The 7,311-nt window shown below is 44.3% G+C and overlaps 1 non-coding gene across 1 annotated transcript; it reads right to left on the reverse strand.

The window, feature by feature from the left end:
- Positions 1-6,291: 6,291 nt before the first annotated feature.
- On the reverse strand, positions 6,292-6,368 carry trnae-uuc (transfer RNA glutamic acid (anticodon UUC)). The gene has a single exon. It is a non-coding gene; the product is annotated as a tRNA-Glu (tRNA).
- Between the last annotated feature and the right edge of the window lie 943 nt (positions 6,369-7,311).

Consider the following 7,311-nt stretch of genomic DNA (forward strand, 5'->3'; position numbering starts at 1 on the left):
CATATGTGGGAACTCCTTCAAGACGGTTTGAAAATCATTCCAGGTGAAACTGGTTGAGAGAATGCCAAGAGTGTGCAAAGCTGTCATCAATGCAAAGGGTGGCTACTTTGAAGAATCTCAAATATAAAATATATTTTAATTTGTTTAACACTTTTTTGGTTACTATATGATTCCGTATGTGTTATTTCATAGTTTTGATGTCTTCACTGTTATTCTGCAATGTAGAAAATAGTAAAAATGAAGAAAAACCCTGGAATGAGTAGGTGTGTCCAAACTTTTAACCGGTACTGTATATAAAATAAAAACATTATTTTGTTGGACATAAGACTGTGAAATCACCAGGAAATCAGCTCAAAGTGATTTTAATTCAGGAAATCTATTCCCACGTATTCCCACGCATAAATAGAGGCATATCCCAATGCAATAAAGGTTTTAAATGATTCTGTTTTTGTCAAATACCATATCTAGTTGGGATTCTTGTAGTCAATTTGCAGCGTACATGTAAAGGAGTGCGTAACTGGCTGCAGGGAAGTCAGGCGCAGGAGAGCAGAAATGCGTAGCAAACGGAGCCCTTTATTGAGGCGAACAAAAACACGGCACTCAGAAAACTAAACACACACGGGTTACAATAACCCGCGCAAACCAGCCTGGAGTACACATACATTTACACGTAACAATTCCACACACAGACATGGGGGGGAAACAGAGGGTTATATGCAAGACGAGTAATGAGGGAATGCAAACCAGGGAAAACAAGACAAAACAAATGGAAAATGAAAGGTGGCTTGGCGATGGCTCGAAGACCGGTGACGTCGACCGCCGAACGCCGCCCGAACAAGGAGAGGGACCGACCTCGGCGGATGTCGTGACAGTACAAATTATTTATAACTATGTTCCAGCCCCCCGACCATCCGCTCAAGGACAAATATGTCGGCTGAATGTAATTGGGGACCACTGACCTAATCCCTTCTATATAGTACAATACTTTTGACCAGAGCCCTATGGCCCCTGGTCAAAGGTAGTGCACTATATAGGGAATAAGGTTCCCTAGGGTTCTTGTCAAAAGTAGTGCACTATATAGGGAATAGGGTTCCATGGGGCTCTTGTCAAAAGTAGTGCACTATATATAGGGAATAGAGTTCCATAGGGCTCTTGTCAAAAGTAGTGCACTATATAGGGAATAGGGTGCCATTTGAGAAGCACACAGGGAAGACTGAAGCCCCTTCAACAGACACGGAACACACTCTTGATAACATTCCAAGAACTACGGTCAATTCAGGAGGAAATAAGAATTGGTATTTCAGTTTAGGCTACATTGACTGAAATTAAATGTAACTGGGAGGACTCCGAGGACCCAACAATAGACAGTGAAGAGTGCTTTAGAATAGTCCTGATGACATTCCCACCATTACTAACCAGGTTTGGATAATTAGACATTATTATTTACTTCCTGAACTGACTGCATTGAAATGGAATTGACCCCAACCTTTTCATACTGAAGTTCCCTCTGTTGTTATTCCATTCTAACACTAACGTTGGGGATGGACGGTACCCCGGCATATAGACATAGACGTAGGCACAGATTTCCCAGACACAGATCCTGGATTATCATTATGAATGGAACAAAAATCTGCAGGATTAGGGTTCATCTGGGTCCGGAAAACTGACCCTTTGCAATAACCCTATGCCTTCACCTAAACAATGTAATAGGAAGTCAGGCGCTTTCAGCGATGATGCTGAGTAGAAACAGCCAGACTACCGTCTCCTCTCCTCTCCCACAGCCAGTGTGGGGCTACATTGATCATCGATAAGCAGACGGGTGAATGTGATAGCTAGGGATTGTGGAAGGAGATCAATATGAAGCCCAAATTAATGGGTGGAAAAGAAAATACATCGTAAATTTAAAAAAAAACAGTGAGATTTTTGTGAACATAAAAAAGAAACTACAAAATAAGACTTTTCAAAAACAGCAAATGTTTTTGTTATTGAAAAGTCAAGTTAAGACAAAAGGAGGTCGTTACCCAGAAAATGTCAACAGACCACAAGAAATAATTGAAAACACAATTTAGGAGATAAAGGTTAGAGGATGCAGGACGATACTCCTATGTCTGGCTGCCCATCCACAGCATGTATTGGGAAGGTTACATCTATTTCAATAGTTTAAGCCAGGCACAGAACAGAACATACACCCATCTTCAGATACACTGTATGCTTCCAGGAGAGACTCAAATAAGGAATCTGGAGGAGAGGGAATCTGTAAGAGAGGGAATCTGGAGGAGAGGGAATCAGGAGGAGAGGGAATCTGGAGGAGAGGGAATCTGGAGGAGAGGGAATCAGGAGGAGAGGGAATCTGGAGGAGAGGGAATCTGGAGGAGAGGGAATCTGTAAGAGAGGGAATCTGGAGGAGAGGGAATCAGGAGGAGAGGGAATCAGGAGGAGAGGGAATCTGTAAGAGAGGGAATCTGGAGGAGAGGGAATCAGGAGGAGAGGGAATCTGTAAGAGAGGGAATCAGGAGGAGAGGGAATCTGGAGGAGAGGGAATCTGGAGGAGAGGGAATCTGGAGGAGAGGGAATCAGGAGGAGAGGGAATCTGTAAGAGAGGGAATCAGGAGGAGAGGGAATCTGGAGGAGAGGGAATCAGGAGGAGAGGGAATCTGGAGGAGAGGGAATCTGGAGGAGAGGGAATCTGGAGGAGAGGGAATCTGGAGGAGAGGGAATCTGTAAGAGAGGGAATCAGGAGGAGAGGGAATCTGGAGGAGAGGGAATCAGGAGGAGAGGGAATCTGGAGGAGAGGGAATCTGGAGGAGAGGGAATCAGGAGGAGAGGGAATCTGGAGGAGAGGGAATCAGGAGGAGAGGGAATCTGGAGGAGAGGGAATCAGGAGGAGAGGGAATCTGGAGGAGAGGGAATCTGGAGGAGAGGGAATCTGGAGGAGAGGACTACAGGGGAACATAAAAGGGACAGACGGACAGCATGTAACCCCCTCTCCCCCCCTTCCCCCCTCTCCCCCCCTCTCTCTCCTCCCTTGTTCCCTGTTTCATATTCAAATTCACATAGAGATTTCAAGGTCCTCAAATTTTACAATGAGCCGCCCCCTAAGGGAAATGATCCTCTTTTTCATTTATTGGTTCAATTCATATTATCTCACTCCGCTCCCCCTGTCATCTTTCGCTGTGTGATGTACCTTAATCCCCAAACTAAGAGCTCCATTGTCTTTCAATAAGGCTGATTAACATGGGCTATTACTATCCTCTAGACTATTAAACACCTGTCAAAACAAAGAGGTGGAACACTGTAAATATGTTAGTCAATAGTAGAGGTGGAGAGATATGAGACTTCTGTGGATCTGATATTTAATATCAACAATCTGTTGATTTCATATGTTTAGATTATGTTGGCAGCAGTGAACAAAAAATATGAATTTACATTTTCAGCATCATTTTTTTTTTAAAGTAAATTAATTGTAAAAACACGTTTTTATGTAAATATTCTCAAATGCATTCATCAAGAGCAGTGTGACAGTTTTGATATCAATATCCATTTATGTGGAAAAGAGAGGGACATATAAAAACAGCGAATCACACAGAGCTCCATCTCTACTAAAGGCAGTGGGAAATCTAATTGCTGTCTGATGGCTCTGGAATGTTACAGATTCCAAACAAAATGGAGGGGACATAACACCCAGACATGACAGCCAGAAATGGAACAATCCCTATTTAATGTAATTTTCTTTCATTTCTCCTCCTAATCCAGAGATCAAACCGCTTCTTCCCCAGATGAAGAACAACAGAACAGACCTGGTTAATATTAAAGTTTCTCTACCCTCCTCGTTTTCCTCTCTTCTCCATGCCTCTGACAGAGAGAGAGAGGGAGAGAGAGGTACTGTTAGGATCAATACCTACCATGTCATTATACTGACTCCACATCTGACAGAGAGAGAGAGAGCGAGAGAGAGAGAGAGAGAGAGAGAGAGGGAAAGAGAGGGAGGGGGAGAAAGAGGTTAGGGAGATTCAAAGGGAGAGAGCAAGAGAGAGAAAGTGGCAGAGAGATGGAGTGAGGAAGGGAAGGTGGGCTGAGGGGTTATGTGGTAATTAGCAGTGTAAACTTTGATCTGGTCCACTGTGAGACCATCCTACAGCTCATTAAATTAAGAAATAAAACAAACCTTTCTCTCCTCTCGTATTTTAGCCGTCTGACTATTGAATCCCTCTCTTCCCTGGGAGCAGAGCAGAGGGCCAGGCAGAGCAGCCTGCTATTTACTGATCTCACTAACAATACGCTTAATGAGGTCGTCACGATACATCTCCACTACAAACAACAATACGCTTAATGAGGTCGTCACGATACATCTCCACTACAAACAAAACAGAGAGAGGAGAGAGAGAGAAACAAACAAAGAAGGAGAGAGAGAGAGAGAGAGAGAGAGAGAGAGAAGGAGACAGAGAGAGAGAAGGAGACAGAGAGAGAGAGAGAGAGAGAGAGAAAGAGAGAGCGAGCGAGAGAAGGAGAGATAGAGGACAGAGCGAAAGAGAGAAAAAGAGCAAGAAAGAAAGAAAGAAAGAAAGAAAGAAAGAAAGAAAGAAAGAAGGAGAGAGAGAAAATGATTTAAAAATGATCCCCCAGTGACTCATTAGAGACTGCCTATTATTTTGCTGTATTATTTTGCTGTATTTTAAAGCTGTATGTATTACATCTGGCTAATAAACTAAAAACGGACTCCTGACTACATCACAACTACTAGAAACTGGACTGGAGGACTCCTGACTATAGCTACTACTAGAAACTGGACTGGAGGACTCCTGACTACATCACAACTACTAGAAACTGGACTGGAGGACTCCTGACTATAGCTACTACTAGAAACTGGACTGGAGGACTACTGACTACATCACAACTACTAGAAACTGGACTGGAGGACTCCTGACTATAGCTACTACTAGAAACTGGACTGGGGACTCCTGACTATAGCAAATACTAGAAACTGGACTCGGGGACTCCTGACTACATCACAACTACTAGAAACTGGACTGGGGGACTCCTGACTATAGCTACTACTAGAAACTGGACTGGAGGACTCCTGACTACATCACAACTACTAGAAACTGGACTGGAGGACTCCTGACTACAGCTACTACTAGAAACTGGACTGGAGGACTCCTGACTACATCACAACTACTAGAAACTGGACTGGAGGACTCCTGACTATAGCTACTACTAGAAACTGGACTGGAGGACTACTGACTACATCACAACTACTAGAAACTGGACTGGAGGACTCCTGACTATAGCTACTACTAGAAACTGGACTGGGGACTCCTGACTATAGCTACTACTAGAAACTGGACTGGAGGACTCCTGACTATAGCTACTACTAGAAACTGGACTGGAGGACACCTGACTATAGCTACTACTAGAAACTGGACTGGAGGACTACTGACTATAGCTACAACTAGAAACTGGACTGGAGGACTCCTGACTGTAGCTACTACTAGAAACTGGACTGGAGGACTCCTGACTACATCACAACTACTAGAAACTGGACTGGAGGACTCCTGACTATAGCTACTACTAGAAACTGGACTGGAGGACTCCTGACTACATCACAACTACTAGAAACTGGACTGGAGGACTCCTGACTACATCACAACTACTAGAAACTGGACTGGAGGACTCCTGACTACAGCTACTACTAGAAACTGGACTGGAGGACTCCTGACTATAGCTACTACTAGAAACTGGACTGGGGGACTCCTGACTATAGCTACTACTAGAAACTGGACTCGGGGACTCCTGACTACATCACAACTACTAGAAACTGGACTGGAGGATGCCTGACTATAGCTACAACTAGAAACTGGACTGGAGGACTCCTGACTGTAGCTACTACTAGAAACTGGACTGGAGGACTCCTGCCTACAGCTACTACTAGAAACTGGACTGGAGGACTCCTGCCTATAGCTACTACACTACTTAGAGAACACTAGTTGTTATAAAGATGACATAAACACGTGTACTGTAGGTTTCAACAATACTAAAGCCTGTGTTGATTCGAAGTAATACTGCAGTCAGTGTTGCTAATCAACACGATCAGAATATACAGGAGACTATGTTATTGTTGTTGTTTACCTTTTGACTAGTAGCTATTGGACGTCTGGCATTCTTTGAGCAGCCTGGTAATATGATCTAATTGCATTGTCCATCGTTAACTAAATGTAAACACAAATGTATTGTTATTTAACGGACGCTCTTATCCAGAGTGACGTACAGTAGTGACTGCGTTCATTCTCGTACTGGTCCCCGCGTGGGAATCAAACCCACAACCCTGGCGTTGAAAGCGCCACACTTTACCAGCTGAGCCACATGGGACCACAATACTAATGATTTATAATCCCCATTTTATAAAAGATATAATCGTACGAGGTGTAAGTCCTCTGCCATATTATAGTCATGTATGAGCAGGAGGACTAACACAGAGCTCTTCTTTACTCCTCTATTGGGAGTTTGGGAGAGCCACCACAGTTTGATGAAGGGCTCCACAAAGCATTAGTGACTGCCTCACGCCGCAGAGCTGTGTCCTGGCGTGGGGTGGGAGTGGGGGTTGGTGGGGGGAGGGGGGGTGTCGTCACTCTTTCAACAGGGCCCATTTGCACATGGCTTTATCAATTGGCCCTGCCGCTGAATACCTAACACACTCTATTTGGGTTCCAGTAGATTAAGCTTTAAGCTGTCAGCAAACAAGACTTTTAAGTTCATTTTGAATCACTGTGAATCCAGTTGAAGGTTATGAAAGGGCGGATGCATGCTCGCAGACTAACCGGAGAGAGATCCCCCCTCCCACTCCCCACAGCCCCCCACCCCCCAAAAAGGGCAATTTAATTGCAAGTGGATAGCCATTAGGCACAAGGCCTATAGAGTCCCAGTTAATCCATTTATCAGGAGTAGAACCCGGGCTGGCGCGTGACAGAGGGAGTACTCTGTCATATTTCACCCCCCCCCTCACCCACAGTACAGAGGGAGGAGACATACACACTAAATAGACTATAGAGGGATGGTGGGAGAGACAAAGGAGCATCTCAAATGGCGCCCTATTTCCTATATAGTGCACTACATAGACCAGAGCCCTATAGAACCCTATTCCCTATATAGTGCACTACTTTTGACCATGCCCTATAAGGGGTCTATGTTGGGATTAGGGTGCCATGGGGAACACATCCATAGAGCTCAATCCTCAGAGTAGTGTACAGTGCATTCGGAAAGTATTCAGACCCCTTGACTTTTTACACATTTTGTTACGTTACAGCCTTGTTCTAA

This window comes from Salmo salar, unplaced genomic scaffold, assembly GCF_905237065.1.
Source record: "Salmo salar unplaced genomic scaffold, Ssal_v3.1, whole genome shotgun sequence".
NCBI lineage: Eukaryota > Metazoa > Chordata > Actinopteri > Salmoniformes > Salmonidae > Salmo > Salmo salar.